Consider the following 19,788-nt stretch of genomic DNA (forward strand, 5'->3'; position numbering starts at 1 on the left):
GATCACAGCTTTTCTAACTTCTCTTTGGAAACGAATGTGAATATTAAGGTCCTTTACAAAGACCTGATGCTTTTAAGGAAGAGCAGCTTAGAGGTTACTCAGTTTATCAGCCCGTCTCAGTCTTGTTATTATTCTGTGAGTGGAGTGATGTGGCTCATCGTTAATAACAGTTGAAAGTGGGTGTCCATCGTGTGGTTTTGAATTATTTTCTAGGTGCAGGGATGAATTGTTTTGTGCCTTTGTCCCCCATCGTGACAGCTGTCCCTTGTGACTGGTGTCAGGCCTTTGTGAGGTCGCTGTTTGGGGACCGGGAGCTTCCCCCAGGCTACTCCTTATGCAAAGAGTTGTTCTTTATGAAAAGCTGCAGGCCTGCCCTGGAGTCGAATTGGCACCGTAACCTCATTTGCACTGCTCTCTAACCGTGGAGCTGAGCTAATCGTATCTGAGAATAAACATACTGTCAGCCAGGCTTTTTGAAAGTGGTGAGGAAAGTAAGCTTGTTTTTTAATGACGTGTAACCATGAGAATAGTAAGGATATTTATACTCACTTCCTAGACTCCTTGAAACAGAGATGTAGAAAGCTAGCTAGCTAGCTTTCTCTCTCTCTCTCCTCTCCCTATGTATCTGTTTGTCGGTCTCCCAATCATCTGGCTTGCAGACCTTCAGAGACACCCAAGTTACCCACGTACTGTGTCTGCTTTGTTCAGGACGGAGGGAATTTGCCTGCACGTAGGAGATAAAAACTGCGTGGAGCTCCAGAGCCACACCTTCTGAGCTCATGTCCCAACTCTGCAATTTGCTGGAGTCGTGACTTGGGGCAAATTCCCGAACTATTCTGTTCGCGTGTGCGTCAGCATTCTCACGGGATGGTCGTAGTTCCTACCTCGTAGTGGAGTCCTTAGCAAGGTTCCTGCCAGTGGTGTACCCAGTGAATGTTGGCTACAGCTGTGATTGGTAGTCTGCATTTTGGGAGATTCTGATCTTAGATGTGTTTTTCGGACCAGGCTACATATACGGAACATAACAGGATGGAAGAATTACAACATAAAAGAGTGGGAGAGGATATTCAAGATGACTGGAATGACCTCTGTATATTACAGGTGGGGAAATGGGATTTTAGAGATGGTGAAGGATTTATGCAGTCTCCCAGGCAATACCAAGCCTAGAACTCATTTCTTGTCCAGTTATCAAACCAAGGATTTTCATAAAGGTGGCATTGGATGATGATGATATGACAATAGCAGGATTTTTTTTTTTTTTTTTTGGTGGGGGCGAGGCTGAGAGAGGCTTGTGTATAAATAGAAAAAGCACACTCAACACACCTATTGTTTTTATAGTGCAGACTACAGTGAATAAGTTAAAAAAAAAAAAAAACTTGGCAGATGGGAATACACTGAAGATAGTGAGAAAGCATGATTGTAGGGGCATAGGTTTAAAACAGTTCAAGTACCATGTGCTGTCCTTACGGACATGGGGTATGTGGGATGTCAGGGTGTTTTGCTGTTACGAAAACCAGTTATGTGCATCTTTGGGGGAGCAGCAGAGATAAAACACGTACAAAGGGCACTGTAGCTCCATAATCAGAATAGGATGGGGATCATTACAGGTTAGTTACTGCCAGGGTTTTGGGGTTTTTCCCCAGTAGTTCTTATTTACTTTGGATTATAAAAGTAATGCACTGAAAGTATAAAATTTGGAAAATACAGCCAAGCATAAAGAAAAGAAAGACAGCACAAAATCTCATAACCCAAAGTTAATTTACTATTCACATTTTGGGAATTGTCTTTTTTTTTTTTTTTTTTTTTTGGTGTGTGTGTAATTGTTCAGAAACATAATTGAGCTCATATTGTATGTATGATTTTATATATTAACTTAAAATGTTAAAGTATAATCTAGAGGCAGAGTGTCAGGTTTTCAGTCCCGTATGAAAATGTGGACTTTGTCATATGCCATAGAAGGACATTTTTGGTATGTTTTTATATAGTAGTAATGTCTGAAGCTACACCTTGGTTTTATCAGAATGGCTCATATTTCCTCATCTGTAAATAGTCTCAGAAGTTGAAATAATAAATTAATCCTCAAAGAAGTTTTGCCTGACTCAGCAAGCCCTGTTTTGATCAGTTATAGCTCTTACCTGCTGTTAAATAATATTCTAGGACCAGAGCACAAGCAGTCTGCTAATGTATGTGAAATTAACCGGTTGCTGGATGAGGCCAGGTAACTATAGTTCACAGCAGAGAGAACAATCCATTCTTGCCAAGCAAGATTTGTTTTGGTCATATGCAGAAAGGAAATCCAAGTATTCAAGGAATGTAAATTATGGATAAAATTGAAATCCGTGGCTGAGGATTCTTCCCTAGACTATTTTGTGCTTCCATGAATTAATAAAAATAGAATTTCAGCAAACAAGAATAGTTGTTAAATAAAGGCTACATATGTTGGCATACCAATCAGTGTGCCTTCTTGGGAGCTAAATATTATTACATTGAAAGATACTGGCAGCAACTTGGCTGTTAGATTAATATCACTTAACATGGAATTTAAAGGTATTTAAATGTAAAGGAATTACAGGAATTTAGAGAGGTTACTTTTTCCTAACTTTACATATATAAGCATATAAATTTACTTCAGGAATGTGCTTTCATCTAATATTTTATAATTAAAATGGCGTTTTTAAACATTGCTTTTCTAAGATTGGTTCCTCACCCCATACACTTGAAGATTGTTCAAAATACATTTCTGAAAAAGGATGGGTTAGAAATAACACTTGTTCCTGAAGGGGGAAATGAACATTGGGATTGACCAGAAAGGAACTAGGAAACTTTGAGAGGTGATGGTATGTTTCCTATCTTGATAGGGATTTGGATTACACAGGTGTGCATTCATAAAAACTCAGCAAATTGACACTCATTTCATGAAACTTTATATCCAAAGGGGAAAAATTATGCAAATATTGAACTCTTACTAATGACACACTCAAGTATTTAGAGAGCAGTTCGCTGATCTCTGCGATTTACTGGGAAATCCATGAAAAAAATAAGATGAATTGATGGATGGCTAGATGGATATATTTGGTAAGAAAGGTAATAGAATCAAGATGGTGAGAAATGGGTTTACATATAAAATTCTTTCAATTTTGCTCTATGTTTGAAATTTTTCATAATAAAATGTTGGTTTTAAAGATGTTGTAAGATTCTGGTCACCATGGGGCAGAAATGGAGCCATTTGAATCTGACCACTGCCTTGATGTTTTTCACTTTGAGATTGATAGCGAAGTCAGAATCGTTGAATTCTTCATCTTTACTATGTTAGGGGTCTCTCAGTGTCTTTCTTCATTGAGTACAAAGATTACTGTTCTGGTTATTTTACTGTTCTAGAAATGACCCAAGTAATATAAGCCCTGTATAATCATCACAGTTAGCATCTGTGTTCATTTCTACATACCACATCCAACGGATACGTGTGTTTTGCCAAGATACTTTCTAAGGCTAACGCTCAGTACAAATCTGTATGTTTCTCTTCTCTCCTATTCTCCAGACTTCAGTTTGGATACTTTTTATGCCCTGACCTCTAGTTCGCTAATTTTCCTGTTTCGCTGCATCGAATCCGATGTTAAACCCATCTATTAACTTCTTAATTTCAGTTGCTGTATTTCTTAGTTCTAGAATGTTTACTTGATACTTAAGAGTCCAATTTTATGATGAAATTCTCCATTTTCTTCACATCTTTATTCTCTATTTTTTCTGTTTTCTTGAATGTATTTTTTTTTTTTTTTTAAGTTTATTTATTTTGAGAGAGAGCATGCACACATACGCGTCTGTGCAGGAGGGACAGAGAAAGGGGGGAGAGAGAATCCCAAGCAGGATCCATGCTGTCAGCACCGAGCGGGACATGCGGCTTGATCACACGAACCTGTGAGATCGTGACCTGAGCCGAAACCCAAGAGTCAGACACTTAACTGACTGAGCCACGAGGCACCCCAGATGCAGTTATTGTTAAAGCCCAAGAGTCATTAACTCCAATATTTGTATCGCCTGTGGATCTTTTCCTGTTGTCTGGTTCTTCTTCTGTTATTCAGTCGTTTGATCCTGTCTTTTGGCATGCTTGGTAATTTTGATTGAAAACTGGATGTTGTATATAAAAAATTACAGTGGTCCTGTGTGGTTTCATCATCCTCTAGAGTGGGCTCACTCCGTTTGCCAGGCAAATAGTGTGGGGTCTGATCCCATTTCTCCTCTGAGGGAGTGAGCCATCAGAAGTAGGGTGTGGCTTTGGGAGGGCTTGATTTGTCTCTCGTTTGCCTCTGGTTTGCCTCTGGTTTGCCTATACTCTCAGGGAGTAGCCCTGCAGGCACTTTTGGTGCTTTGGGCTGGATAATCAATCCTTTGCTGTTGGGGGTTTTCCTGCCCCCTGCAGATGGTCTAGCAGCGTCCCTGGCTTTTTACCCACTGGTCCCTGAGCTGTGACCACCAAAAATGTCTCCAAGTACTGCAACATGTCCCCTGGGGATCAGAATCACCCCTGGTTGAAAAGCACTGACCTAAGAGGAGGGAGTCGTTTTCCTAATTGTGTATAGTGCCAGAGAAGTGAACTCTGAGTTACTCAGGTCGCTGTCTTTCATCATTGGATGGCTTTCCAGCCTCCTTCTTGCCTGATCATTTGATGGTAGATCCTGGGCTCTTCAAATGGCACTAAGAGTATGTGGGTTTGTTTACCACTCGCTTACCTGCTGTGAATGGAGAGTTTAGGTCACTGGTGCACCTGTCCTAGAGTTGAGAGGACAGATTCTCGATTTCTACGTGGTGGGGACCGTCCCAGCCTATGTGTGGCATCTCCTCGGGCTTCTGCAGAGCAGAAGGTTGCAATCTCTTCTCACGGTGATCTGACGTAGCCGACAGGAGCAAATTAACACCGAGAAATCTGCCCAGAGAATATAAATAACCGCTTGGAGTTCAAGGTAGGAAGGACATAAAGGGATCCAAATTAGGGCTCAAACTAAGGGTTGCAAGAGAAAAAGCCTGCTTAAGAAGAGAACTGACTTGGAGTGGACATTTCTGAATGGTATGACACTACCAAAAGTGATTTGAACTGCTGGCTACTCTTTCTGTTATGCTGCAGACATTTTCCTGTTTTCCAAATCACTCTGCTTTAATGCCGAGGCTCGTATTAATAATGCATGGCTTTTTGTGGTACTCCCTTCCCATGGTGCTTTTTAGGTGCTGAGTCAGAGAGGGTTCACCCCAGCGTCGGTGAAGAGGAGAAAAAGCCCTCTGCAGTGCTCAAACGCTGCCATTTTTCTTGCACCTACATCTTGTAGCAAGCATTTCACACGAATTGCTTTAACGCTTCAATTCAGAGGATGCTTTCTTCTTACTCTTAAAGAACAAGGCTTTAAAAACTATCCAGAGAGGTCTATGACAGGAAGCTTTTGAGAGCTCTTCAAAGTGAGTCTAAAAAAAGAAGAAAAAAAGTTGGTCTGAATGTTAGCGCGAATTGTGTTCGATTTCTGGGACAATAGCTGTTATTTTCCCACTTTTCTAGCTACTGTCTTGATATGTCTCTCCTGAGTCTGTAATTTCTATTTTGTAAAATACAAAATGATATTTTCACATTACCTTTATGATAGGCATCTGCTAGGAGTCAAACAGCTATGAAGGAAAGGACCTGGAAATTAATTGTTCAGTGAACGCTTGGATCCAGGCTCAGATCCAGCATTTTTCTCCCCTACCTTTGCCAGCCCACAGCACTCTGGATGGTCTGACCTTTGGGAGCCCAGTCACTGCTGTCCCTGCCGCTTTCAAATACAGGCCTGTCTGGGCCATAGAGTTTTTCCTTTTCTGGTCGGTTAGGAAATACTGTGTTGTGATGGGCCCCGCGGGGCATATGAGGAGCTTTTGAAGCCACTGGGTTTGTGGCGTTAGTTGAGGTACCCACCCCTCCATACCTGCGAAGCTCCTGTGGGAGACGGTAGCCTGGGTAAGGTGTTGCTAGATCTGTGATGAGCATCGTAGCCTCTTACTCACATCTGCCTTGAAACACATCTCATGACACATCTAAACATACTTGTTAAATCAGTCCGCTGATGTGGTCTGGTGTATTTATTTAAAGTGCTTAAATCAGAATTTTCCCAGAGTGTCAGTCTTCATTGCCGTCATGGGTTTTAAAAGTAGCATAGAGATGATTTCTGTCTCTATGATCAGAATAACAATGTGGATAGAAGTAATCATTGGGAACGCGTTGTAATGTAATCCTCTATTTCTGTAAATCTAAAGTTACTCTAAAGTAGAAGGCATATGAAAAGAATAATAACTGTGACTTCCTGAAGGTCTACTCTGTTCTAATCACTAACTTAGGGGTCTGACATCTGTTATCTCTAACCTTCACGAGACTGTAAGAAGTTCAGGACCACGGGGTCCTGACTCAGACCTTCCTCTGAGCTGAGGGAAAGACCAATCACACCCCATTTAGCTTCCTGTCTGTCTCCCGGGGTGTAATTGCTTGAACAGGTGGCTCTTCAGCGTGGCGCTCAGGCCTGTACATATGCCTCGATTTCTGTTGTAGCACCAATAACAGTGCGTGGCACATACTGATGGTTACACTTCTGTTCTTCCTATGTGGCCTCCGGCAGTTCAGGGACCAGCTTGTTCTTTCTTTTCTTTCCTTCTTGATTTTTTTTATTATTTTTTTTTTTAATTTTTTTTTCAACGTTTTTTATTTATTTTTGGGACAGAGAGAGACAGAGCATGAACGGGGGAGGGGCAGAGAGAGAGGGAGACACAGAATTGGAAACAGGCTCCAGACTCCGAGCCATCAGCCCAGAGCCTGACTCGGGGCTCGAACTCATGGACCGCGAGATCGTGACCTGGCTGAAGTCAGACGCTTAACCGACTGCGCCACCCAGGCGCCCCTCCTTCTTGATTTTTAAAAAGGTTTTACCTTCAAATTCCAGTTAGGTAACACGCAGCATAATACTAGTTTCAGGTGTGCAATTTAGCGATTTCTTTCCTTTCAGTCCGTCTTGAACTGACACGAGTGTTAATCATATCCACGGCCCCGTCGTGGCGCTTCGTATGTGTTCCTAGCCCAGTGAGATAGGAGTTATTATTCGCTTTGTTTTTTAGGTGAGGAAATTGAGGTACAGAGACCCTAAGTAACTTGACCACCAGGTTTACACAGTTAATATGTGACGCAGCTTGCACTCGAGTCCACATAGTTTATTTGGGAGACTAGTTCTCACCCGCTGAGCTGCGCTCCTGTTTTACGGCCATTGGATCCGCCATTGCTCCATCGTAGACGCTTCCATGTTGAAGGCTGGTTAGTGTGGTGTCCGATGCGGGGTGACCCGGTCGGGGGTGGGGGGGCGGGGAGCCAGTGGTGATGGCAGTGAAAGGATTCAGCTGAGGCCGAACAAAGGAGAGAGAAGTTTATTGAACACACTGCAGGGAAGCCACGGGCAGTACAGCTCAGCAGAGACTGTAAGGAGGCAGTGGCCGGGGGCTGTATTTCCAGCGGGAAGGGGAGCAGGTATGAGGGCGTACGGAATTTCCCCTTTTGGGAGCTGTGCCTGGATGTGGCCATTGGTCAGTTAGGGCCTGTGGGTATTTTGGGGTGGGTCACCTGATGGACCAGTTTGTATTCAGTCAGGAGTCCACCGTGGGCCCTTTTGCCTTGATCAAGTTTCCATTGCTCAAGCCTGTTGCCTAAAAGCAGCCTCTATTACTATGAAAGTAACTCCTTGGGGTGCCTGGGGGGCTCAGTCGGTCGAGCGTCCGACTTCGGCTCAGGTCATGATCTCACAGTTTGTGGGTTCAAGCCCTGTGTCAGGTGCTTGCTCAGAGCCTGGAGCCTGCTTCGGATTCTGTGTCTCCTTCTCTCTCTGCCCCCCTCCCCATGCTTTGTCTCACTCTGTTTCTCAAAAGTAAATAAATGTAAAAAAAAAAAATTAAAAAAAAATAAAAGTAACTCCTTGGAGGGTAGAAGCCATGAAATTCTGATTTTATAAAGTATTTTCCTTTTTCAGTCTAGATCAGAGGGCATAAATGGGGGATTAGGGCCAACTAAAAAGATTGTATTCTGTTAAAAGGAGACAGCCACTGGGCTACTCAGCACCTGATGATTGATTGCATCAGGGAGGCAAGGTGGGAATTACATGCTTGTTTTTGCCAGATCAATATTTCAAGAGACTCTAGAAATCTGGCTTTCTAGATGAATAATAATAACAGCGAACATTGAAATAAATGTAGTCCTTATTATGTTCTAGGCTTTCTTCTTAGTGTTTTACAAATATTACCTCATTTAATCCTAAATGAGGTACAAATATTGTTACCCCTATTTTTATGGGTAAAGAAACTGAGGCACGGAATGGTTAAGTAATTTGCCCAAGGTCATTTGGCCAACTAGGATTTAACCACAGGTGGTTTACATATAAAGTTGATACTGTTATGTATGTTATGTTATATTAGAGGGAGCGAGTAGGGGAGAGGGGCAGAGGAAGAGAGAGAGAGAGAGAGAGAGAGAATCCCAAACAGGATTCTTGTGGAGCTTGATCCCACCACGACCCTGGGACCATGCCCTGAGCTGAAATCAAAAGTTGGGACACTCAACCCACTGAGCCATCCAGGCGCCCCAAAAGTTAATACTTTGAACCACCGAACTATTTATCTGGCAGCTAAGTCACAGTTTAAAGATGAAAGGAAACCGGAAGACACCTAATAGGCCGAACAGAACACCTTTGTGTGCGGCTACTGTGTAGCTTCTCATCTGAACGTTAACTATTTGTGAGATCAAAACAGTTTATTTGTAACATAACTGCTTCATTAATCATTGCTAGTTGGGAGTTTTTATCTGCTGTATACAAGCTTCTTTCAGTCTTCTGTATTATTTCTATCTTTATTTTTCTCTTACAAAAGCATATGAAGGTATAGAAAATTAAAACATTACAGAAATGCATAATCTTGGAAAATCAAAAGCCCTTCACAATCCCACCTCCTCCTCCAAGTAAGTGCCGTTAAGCAGCCTGGTGCATATTCTTCTAAGCTTTTCTCTGAACATAAGCTAACGTATTATTAGTTTTTGAGTTCATTTCAGGTGTATTATTCTTGCTGTAAATATCAACATGGTATTTATTAAGCTATCTGTCCGTAAGGCCAATTTCTTAACAGATTTCCTTGATGTCGTTGATTGTGGGGCAAAGAATTTACTACCATTCTCCATCTTTCACCTTTTTTGCATGATCCGTTTTTCTTCTTTTAAATATTGCTCATAAAAACTAGAGTTGTCAGTTTTCTCAGCGTCGGGTTGGTTTGTGTAATTTGCTAACACCCCTCGTCTTTAACCTCCTTCATCCAAACAGGATCTCCCCCCCCCCGCCCCCTAGTTCTGGTCATTTCGGCTCAGAAGGTGAAAGGCAAAGCAGTATTAACAGGACATCGGAATAGAAGGATAGGATATGTATCAATGAAGATGTGGACTTTGAAGATTAAAAATACAGCTCAGTAGGAAATGAGTAAATTGGAGAGCTAGAGCTTGAAACAGTTTTCAAATTATGAGCACATATGGTATTTATTACTTAATTGCAACTCTAGACTGGTGTTTGATTTTTTTTTTTTTTTTGAGAAGTTTATCTTTAACTTTAGAGGTATTTGTCTATATTTGGAATGTAGCATAAGCCAAAATCGTGTCTTCAGATTCTTTTTAAGTACGAATCCTAATTTTTCCCCTCTTCTGTTAATCATTTGACCCCTCCCCCCCATTAGATAGAAATTGTGAATTTTTGCCTTAGGCTTGCTAACTATACCACACGCTCTTTCAACTCTAAGTATTTATTTATTTTTTGGGTTGCTACTGTATGTTAGGCCCTGGGATAAGCGAATAGAAATCACAAAAACCCCTGGCCTCGTGGAGCTAATATTCTAGCGTGTAGGGGTCAAGTCAGACAAAAAAGAAAATTATATATATTTAGTGATTAGCGCTGTGGAGAAGGATAGGCAGAAAAGGGAAAGTGCAGATGGGTGTTTTTTGTGGGGCAAGGGTTGCAATTTTTTTTTAAGTTTATTTGTTTTGAGAGACGGACAGAGCGAGCACTTGCGCATGAGCAGGGGAGGGGCAGAGAGAGAGGGGGACAGAGAGAGTCCCAAGCGGTTCTGCACTGTCAGCGAGCAGCCCAACACGGGGCTCGATCTCTCGAACCTGAGCCGAAATCAAGTCAGAGGCTCAAAACTGAGGCGCCACCCAGGTGCCCCGAGGGTTGCAATTTTAAACATTGTGTGGCCTGGGAGGGTCTCCCTGAGGTGACGACTGAATACTTCCAGAAGTGAAAAGTTGCGCCTGGAGGGTGGGTGGTTGTGGGGGGGGGGGAGCCCCTTGGGCAGTGGCCTTGAGGTGGGCGCTTGCACAGGGTGTCTGGGAGCAGCAACATGGCCAGTGTGGCTAGAGCAAAGTGAGTGAGTTGGAGAGGAAACGGAGCTGCCCTCAGAGGGGAGGCAGAGGCACACACTTGTGGAGCCGGGCTGGGCAGACTCGAGTGTTCCAGGCCGTGCAGTCCGTGCTGGCAGCTACTTTACCTTGTAGCTTGGTGGCGGACGCAGCCCTGGACAGCGCAAAACGCGCGGGCGTGGCGGTGTTCCGATAATAGCATGTTACAAAAACAGGTGGGGGGCAGGATTTGGGCCCCCAAGTTTGCCGACTCTTGATTGAGGAGAGCAGCTGTGGCCCAGAGTTGGACTTTACTCCCAGAGAAAATGAGGATTCCTTGGAGGTCTTTGAATAGAGAGGGGTGAGATCAGTTGACTTGTGTCTTGAAGGACGCCGCGGGGCGCCTGGTTGAGAATGGCTGTTGAGGGGGGAGGTGACGGTACGGTCACCCTTAAACCAGGACAGGAAGGCTGCAGTAGGCAGAGCAGGTGGTAGGTGAGGACGGGGATTTGGTTTTGGACAAGCTTGGGAAGACCGTTAGGCATCCAGGTGGGGCTGTCAAGGGTGCAGTTGGCCTACAAGACCGGTCGGTGCCCAGGAGAGGTCACGGCTGATCTCAGTCTGGGAGCCTTCAGTGTGCGAATGGCATTCAGGGTCATGAGACTGGATGGAGAAAGTAGGAGCCGCTGTAGCTCTGTCTGGACTGCGTCACTACACTCGGAGTGGTGGTTCTTTTCATCCTGAAATGGGTTTTAAGGATGGAACGTTTGTGCCCCTTGGGGTCGACACACTATCTACCACCTCTAACCTCACTAACTCTAGTTCTTACATACAGCTTTTTAGAAATTGTCATGAAATACGCACAGCATACAATTCACCGTTGTACACATGGTAAGCGTAGAGTCAAGTGCATTCAATTCACTGAGAACGTGGGGCGCCTGGGTGGCTCAGTCGGTTGAGCGTCCGACTTCAGCTCAGGTCACGATCTCGCGGTCCACGAGTTCGAGCCCCACGTCGGGCTCTGGGCTGATGGCTCAGAGCCTGGAGCTTGCTTCTGATTCTGTGTCTCCCTCTCTCTCTGCCCCTCCCCCGTTCATGCTGTGTCTCTCTCTGTCTCAAAAATAAATAAACGTTAAAAAAAAAAAAAAAATTAAAAAAAAAAATTCACTGAGAACGTTGTGCAGCCGTCACCATTGTCCCTTCCCGGAACTTTTTTCTCATCCCGAACAAAAACTCTGCACCTGTTCAACAGTTCCCTGCTCCTCCTTTATTCTGGCCCTTGGTAATCCCATTTCTTCTGTCTCAATGAATTTGCCTGTTCTAGGTCCCTCATATGAGTGGAATCCTACAATATTTGCATTTATATCTGGCTTATTTCACTTAGGTTAAAAGGTCCTCAAGGTTCATCTGTGTTGTAGCCTATCAGGGCCTTCATTCTTTTTTTTTTTTTTTTTTAACTCTTTTGAATAATTAACATAAACTTTTTGTTTGAGTCCTATTTCGAAAAGGGGTTTGAGAGGTCTCAATGACTCAGCCTTGTGTTCCAGAGCACTCCGGGTCTGTGGGTCTGGAAAGCTGTGAGAACTTGAAGAAGTGCCCCATCGGCCCATGCAACCCTCACTCTTACTGGTGCAGCGAGTAAAATAGTGACAGTGATATCAAGTAGCTGGATGAGTTATCCTCTAACCTGACTTGATGAATTTTTGATATTATGTGGCATTTTTATTTTTACTTCATTTTTATTTTAAAAAGTTGTTTTATGTTTGTTTATTTTTGAGACAGAGAGAGACAGAGCATGAGCAGGGGAGGGGCAGAGAGAGAGGGAAACACAGAATCCAAAGCAGGCTCCAGGCTCTGAGTTGTCAGCACAGAGCCCGACATGGGGCTTGAACTCACAAATTGCGAGACCATGACCTGAGCTGAAGTCAGATGCTTAACCGACTGAGCCTCTCAGGTGCCCCTTATGTGTCATTTTTAATCAAAGGATAAGCTTGTCTCATTTGAAATAGAAAACCTCAAAAAGTGACAGCTTAAAGGTGGCAATCATGGCAGAGTAGATCATTCTGGAACTGGGATGAGAAGTATTTTGGAGAGCATAACTTTACAACTTGCTCATTTAACAAATTGCTAAGATTGGGGGCAAGTCCTGTAATGTTCGCCTGTTGCTTCCAGGCGTTTGTGGTGTTATTTGCCATATCCTAAATAACCTCTTGGCTCTGTGCTAGATAACAGCGGTATTCATGGCAGGGAGTGCATTGAGGGAGAACCTGGCCCTCCTTTGGGGTTCAGGAGTTAAGTCCACTGAAAGCTCAGTTGACGTGTTGAACAAGGCGTTGTTTGTTTAACCAACATTCAGTCTCCTAGACAGGGCTCGGTAATGTTCTTCCCTGTGGTGGCAAAGAATGATGGGGGGCGGGGTGGGGAGTGAAAATTAATTTCTAGCTTCACTTGCAGCCTGGCAATTGAAAAAAAAAAAAAATCTTTGTGTAAAAAAAAAAAAATGAGAAGAAAATTAGAGGCAAGCGGTTGTTTTGAGGACACAGTCCTGGTTTAGTTGTTTCCGGTACAGCTTTCAGGTCATTTCCCAAAGCTCATCGAGTCACGCCAGCAGTGCTGAAAACAGTGCACCGCAAGGAGTTGAAAAGGAAGATCAAAGTAGCCATTGTTCTCTCCTTTTGAATTGTGGTTAGTCTTCGGGCTGGCCCTAGGTTTTACAATTTTTCTTTTCTTTTTTTTTATGGAATCATCTAGCGGGCAAGGAATGAAATTAATATATCTGGGAGATTGGAGGGGACTTTGCTTTGGGTGCCATGAACCGTGAGAACTTTTCATTTTTGCCCGTTAGCTGTAATAGCAGTGACAATCTGTGTTGAAGTACTTCCGAAGGCCCAGGATCGCCATGGTCTTAGAGCAAGCTTAGTGGGAGCTTTTAGGCCGCATCAAAGCAATCATTGACTCTCAGCTGTTTTCCTATAAAATTAGGAAATCATAATACTTCATTGAAATGAAATGAAACCCCTTAACTCTTAATTTGCTTCTTGATTAAGGCTTGAGCAAGGAGAAGTTTGAAAAGAACGTGTCCTTGTTACCTGTCTGCCTCACTTTGTCCTCCCAGAGCCCTGGTGTGCCCCTGGATGGCTTCCAGGGCTCAGTGATCATGTATCTTATCAAGCATGCATTTCTAGACTTTTTCAAAACCTCATGACCAGCCGATAATAAGTCTTGCCTTTCAGAGCCAGTGTCCACCCCATTGAGTGTGTCTGCTTAAGGACTCACGGCTGGTGCCCAGCTTGTGGCTACAATAGGAAGGCACCTACATTCTTTGAACAGTAGGTGAGTCAACTCAGGAAAAGGCCTAAACTCTTGTCCAGCCAAATTATTATCTACTTATTCTGGACTATAAATAATGCTTTGACATGCATTTAACTCTGTTTGAGTTCAGGGTTGCTTCTGGTTTTCTCTCTTGGTTCCCTTGGGCTGTTTCTGGGAAATTAGTAACCAAGTTGACCTTCATCTTTTAATTTAGCTCAGGAGCCCTAGGCTGTATCTGATTGGCGTTTCAGGAGGGGTGAGATCTAGGCTCACTTCCAATGTCATCTGATTCTCTACCTTGCCATTCTCCTTTGCTCTAAAGAAATAAAATTTGTTGACTCTGCCATAAGGTGGAAAAATAGCTTTAAAAACATTTATTTGTTTATTTATTTATTTTAATGTTTATTTATTTTTGAGAGCAAGAGACAGAGCGTGAGCAGGGGAGGAACAGACAGAGAGGGAGGCACAGAATCTGAAGCAGGCTCCAGGCTCTGAGCTGTCGGCCCAGAGCCCGACGCGGGGCTCGAACTCACAAACTGCGAGATCATGACCTGAGCCGAAGTCAGATGCTTAACTGACTGAGCTGCCCAGGCGCCCCAGATGTTTATTCATTTATTTTTAAGTAATGTCTACTACATCCACTGTGGGACTTGAACTCACGACCCTGAGATTAAGAGTTGCATGCTCCTTCAGCTGAGCCAGCCAGGCTCCCTGTGATAGAAAATATCTTTTAGAGCACATGCCAACATATGACTTAGAAGATATTTCACTTATCACATTAACCAAATCTGTATGTAATTTTGGAGGGCGTAAGTCTTGCTTTGTATTGCGTTCTGCTTATATTTAAGCTTTGTTTCATCCGTTCAGCTGCATAATAAAACAGCACTCTCCCCTCTTTCCCTACGCAGACCGTCCACTTTAGAAGTGAGAAAAAGATAGAATCGAAGAAGCCTCACTTTAACAGAATGCCACTAAGTGTATGGAGCTATAGCATTTGGGATCAGTGATCAGTGTTCACAGTGTAACTGGTGTGAAAGGGGATTAGAAAGTAGAAATGATAGTACACGTCAGCGACGGTTGAAGTTGCAGTGTCTTAAAGGGCGATGCTGTCCCGGAAGTGCTGCTTTGGAAAACAGGAGCGAGGTGCAGTGCCGGCGGGGGCGACGGGTGGAAGGAGGTGGCGCGCACTTTACCAGACTGTGCGTCTGTCGTGTTATCTTGGGGCCAGACTCTGGGGAGGGAGGTCACTTTAAGACTTCTCGTACTCAGGCAGAGCTAGCAGTTGACTTGAGTGTGGGTCGTCTTCCCATGACAGCTGGTGTGGTTCTGATCATCTTTGAAGCCCTGTGGCTTTCTAGCCCATGCTCCCCACTAACATCAGAAGGTTGCAGTGCCCTCTGGCCGGCACTCTAAGTTGCTTCTGAAAAGGCTGCAGAAAGACCCCAGGGAGCAAAGAAGTCAGCACAACGATGGCACCTCTTAAAAGAAAGGCACACGCACTTCTTGGGAGGGGGTGTATTCAAATGCCCCAGCCCCATAATTTGGGGATGGCAATGCCTTTCTGTAGGTGGAGGAACACAGAAGTAATTCTCTGCTCCTCAGAATGACTCCCCTTCATTATCCACCACATTCCTCACCAGAAGGCCGCAGGTCTAGTCATCGTGAACATGGAGTATGAATGCCATTTAACCTTGTTCTTCTGAAGAGTGAGACACTTGCTGGGCAGGGTTTTCCTTTTCCTCCCGCAAAACGGGCCAGGACAGCTGTTCACTGTCTTCTGTCCAGTTGTGCCTCTCCTCCCTTCAGCCAGCTTCTTAGCGGTTTTGCTAAATGCCTGCTGTAGCCCTCCTACCGCAGGACCTCCGCAGTCAAGGCACATCTGTCTGCCAGGTGCAAACCGTGTTGTCTGTAAGAGCAACGGGACTTCAGAGGGAGTTGATCATTTGGCAGCTACATCATGCTGGGTCTTCAGGTGCTCCTTTCATCCTCCTCTCTCCCTCTCTGTCTGTCTCTGTCTCTGTCTTTCTCTCTCTGACAAGGTTAGTATCTTCAGTCAATAGCTTAACTTGATCTCTGCTTATTACTGCTCCCAGAATAAGTTATTTGCACAGACACAGATATAATCTCATAAAATTACTTGGTACTAGTGGCCTGCTGTGAGCATCATTTTCTTGAGTTTGTTGTGCTCTAACCACGAATTAGCAAAAGACACTTCAAGAGAACCTTTTTGTGGATCCATTGAGAGGAGTCATTTGGGTAGAAGGTTGGAGTTGGGGTTATTTGATCATTTTTGTATCCTTCTAGGTGAATTTTCGGTCTATTCTTTAGTTCACAGCTTTCTTAGAACTTCTTGTTCTTGTTTTTGCTTTTTACTTTTGCTTTTTACCTGGTATTATTTTTAACCCCTCAAAAATTTTGCAGTTACCCCATCAGTGGACTGGTCTTTTTATGAGCAGGGATCCAGAAAGTATGAAGCTTTGTTTGGGGAGCTGAATTTGGGGTTGGGGGAGCCTTCTCTAACCAGAAGACTCAGGACCTGCAGTTGTTGAAGAACTGGGTTTTTTTAGGGTGGCCTCATAGTACAGTGACCCCACTCTAAAGATGGAATCATTCACTTACCCCCTTAATGATTTGCCAGATTGTTGAAGTAAAGTCTGGACTAAAAATTTTGTTCTTTTTTAACAGTGATCTACTTGTGAAAAGCACAGATGGCTACTGACAATTTATGAATGTTAGGCATTTGATGATTTTCAAAATAACTGTGGGAAAGAAAAATCCAAGGTGAGAAGAGAGACTAAAAATCAACGAGCCACATTATTGGGTTTTGGGGTCTTCAGACCGCAAAAGAAGCAAACCAGAGTACAGGCACACGAAATCGGCTCACAAGGTTGTGATAGTTCAGGTTTGGGCTTCCTGTTCGCTGAGCCCCTAGAGCATTGATTGCAGTAGGTTATTGGTCAGAGGCCCCTGCAGAAAAACCCACGGGGCCCTAAAGCCGCTTTGAACGCCTAGGTGTTGGGCGTGGTGGGAAATGTTAATTGGCCTCTCAGTGAACTAGGAGCTTCGAGGATTCTTATCCCTTGATAAACTTACTCCCTCCGGCAGTCTTGTTAATATTTAAAAATAAAGTGCTGAATCTATTACAAAGCCCTGTAATTTAATTTTTCTGGCATTTCAGTGCTCTGTGGTTGTTAGCAGAGGGTCGTTTTTATAAAGTCTTTGGGCATACTGAGTTTTAATTCTTAACCGATAAAGTTTTTTTTAAAGTTTATTTATTTTGAAAGAGGGAGACACAGCGGGGGAAGAGCAGAGAGAGAGGGAGAGATAGAATCCTGCTGCCAGCTTAGAGCCCGATGTGAGGCTCAGACTCACGAACCGTGAGATCATGACATGACATAAGCTGAAATCAAGAGTCAGATGCTTAATCAACTGAGCCACCCAGGCTTAAAATTTTTTTTTTTTCTTTTTTGATTGTAGGGTGTGTAGTCCTACGAATTTTTGCCTGAGAGTTAGGCCAACCTCAGGAATTAGTCACTTTTCTTTCTGTAAACCTGCAAATGTAATTTTGAAAAGGAGCTACAAATAAGCCAGCTCGGGAATACTGCTTGCAAAGAGTGAGGGAAGCACATCTGGGTTTGGTGTTCACTGGAATCTTCATTCCCCTTCCCTTTTCCTGAGCACTTGCTTTTGTTTGGATGGTTGATTTGTCCTGGGAATTTTTGCTTTGTCTTCATCTTGGGTTTTGTGTCTCTAAGTTCTGGGCAAAAGGAGGGAGCGGCATTGTCTGAGATCTTGGTTGGTTCCAGAGAGTTGCTGATGTCCATCAAGGGTGGGATTGGGGAGTGGCAAGGTCTGAAATTGCACAGACAGAGGCCAAGTTTCATGGATTCTCCTAAGTCATGCAATGCATGAGGAATTTGAACTTGACCTTGGAGGCAGTGGAAAGCCATTCAAATATAAATAGAGGAAGCAACAGGAAAATTTATTTGTAATTTCTCCTCAGCTCTCCTATGAAGTTATAGGTAAAGAGTAAATGCAATTGTTGGTTTCAAAGACAAAATAAAGAATATATTTTTTGTATAAAATAGATGCTGAATGTTTTCACTTCTTACATGAGCGTTACTTAGGTGTTTACTCCCTGTATTACAATTTTTTATCCATTTACAGGATTCTTCGTATAGTATTAATATACTTTAATTTAGATCTTGTTGGCAATTTAGATACGTCCAGAATCAAACACCCCCCCCCAGCTTTTTATTCTGAAAAAATTAATACCTACAGAAAAATTAAAAGAATAATACAGTGAGGGGTGACTGGGTGGCTCGGTTGGTTAAGTGTCCAGCTTCGGCTCAGGTCCTGATCTCACGGTTCGTGAGTTTGAGTCCTGTGTCGGGCTCTGTGCTGACCGCTCAGAGCCTGGAGCCTGCTTTGGATTCTGATTCTCCCTCTCTCTCTGCCCCTCCTCTGCTCACACCGTCTCTTTCTGTCTCTTTCAAAAATAAATAAACATTAAAAAAAAAATTTTTTTTTAAAGAATAATACAATGTATACATTACCCTTCATCTAGGGTCAACAGTTATTACCTTTTGTTTTATTTATTTTAACTCTGGCTTTTTTCTTTTTCCCTGAGCCCTGTGAAATTAAACTGTAGCTACATCAAGACATCTAACCTCTAAGTGCATCAGCATGGATCTCTTAAAAATGATAAGGATAGGGGGGCCTAGCTGGCTCAGTGGGTGGAGCATGTGACTCGATCTTGGGGCTGTAGGTTCAAGCCCCACGTTGGGTGTAGAGATTGTTTAAAAATCAAATCTTTAAAAAAATGATATTTTCAGGGTGCCTGGGTGGCTCAGTCGGTTGAGCTTCCAAATTCAGCTCAGGTCATGATTTCACAGTTTGCAAGTTGGAGCCTTGCATCACAGCTCGGAGCCTGGAGCCTGTTTCAGATTTTGTCTCCCTCTGTCTCTGCCTTTCCCCCACTCGTGCTCTGTCTCTGTCTCTGTCTCTGTCTCTCTCTCAAAAATAAAAGTATTTTTTTAAATGATATGTTCCTGTATACTATTATTTTCCTGTATACTTTTATTGCAATTAAGAAAATTAACAGTACTTTGATAATATCTTTTGATATCCAGACCATATCCAGATTTCCCCAGTGGTGCTCAATTTATAGCCACCCTTCCTCAAATTGCATACTATATTTGATTATGTCTCTTTGGTCTCAGTCTGTAGTCGTCCCACCCCTCCCCATATCCCTTATTATAGTAACTTTGAAGAGTCCAGGCCACTGGTTTATAGAATGTTCTACATTCTGGAGTTGCTTGGTGTCCGTTTGATGTGTTTTTTAACCCCCTGATTTTTGTAAGCTGGAAGATAGTTCTGAAAGCTTGATTAGTTTTAGGTTATGAGTCTCTGCCAAGAATATTCTCAAGGTAATGTTGGCTTGTTCCAATGTTAGTAATGCCCGTTTCGATCCCTTGGTCAGGTGGTCCCTGTCTGAACTCTCCATTGTAGATGTACCTTTTGCCCTTTGTAATCAAGTAATCTGTGGGATGAATTTTTTAATGTTCCGGAGTAGTCTTCCAAGTTTTGACCATGCATTCCTCTTTCCAGAGTATTCTTGGTTGGCCCTTCCATTTCTTTGGACGTGGTAGGTCTGGTAGGTCTTGCATTGCTTAAGCACTGGTAGGTCTTGCATTGCTTAAGCACGTGAGCATCACTTACAGAAAGAAGTGCTAATGTGTGATCATTCTGGATCAAGTGAAAGATAAAACAGTATAATAGATGAGAGACCTGAGCCCAGCATTCTGCATGGCTCAGAGGACCCCTCTCTAGGACTACAATTTGATGTCTGCTAAAGACAGCCATCTGGTCTGGAGGAAGGTATCATACCCACAGGGTGTTAGGGGAAGATCTTTCTTTGCTAAGTGTTTATGCCTAGAGTCCAGACATTTTCAAGGGCTTTCTATGGTAATTTTTGCCTTTCTATGGAAATCATGGCTCTGATTTCATGTGTCTGACAATGTGAGTGTTAATGTCAGCTAGAATGATGCCTTTTGGAAACC

General features: G+C 43.3%; 1 protein-coding gene across 8 annotated transcripts in view; it reads left to right on the forward strand.

The window, feature by feature from the left end:
- Positions 1–19,788, forward strand: part of B4GALT5 (beta-1,4-galactosyltransferase 5) — a 76,280-nt gene that overhangs the window by 21,582 nt on the left and 34,910 nt on the right. The window contains exon 1 of one of the 8 annotated variants that reach the window (XM_042930710.1): positions 16,412–16,507. The exons of the other annotated variants lie outside the window; for them this stretch is intronic. The gene's annotated coding sequence lies outside the window, so the exon portion shown is untranslated. Of the gene's footprint in view, positions 1–16,411; positions 16,508–19,788 lie in introns of those variants that run through there. 8 annotated transcript variants of the gene reach the window in all.

The sequence above is a fragment of the Panthera leo genome, chromosome A3, assembly GCF_018350215.1.
Source record: "Panthera leo isolate Ple1 chromosome A3, P.leo_Ple1_pat1.1, whole genome shotgun sequence".
Lineage (NCBI taxonomy): Eukaryota > Metazoa > Chordata > Mammalia > Carnivora > Felidae > Panthera > Panthera leo.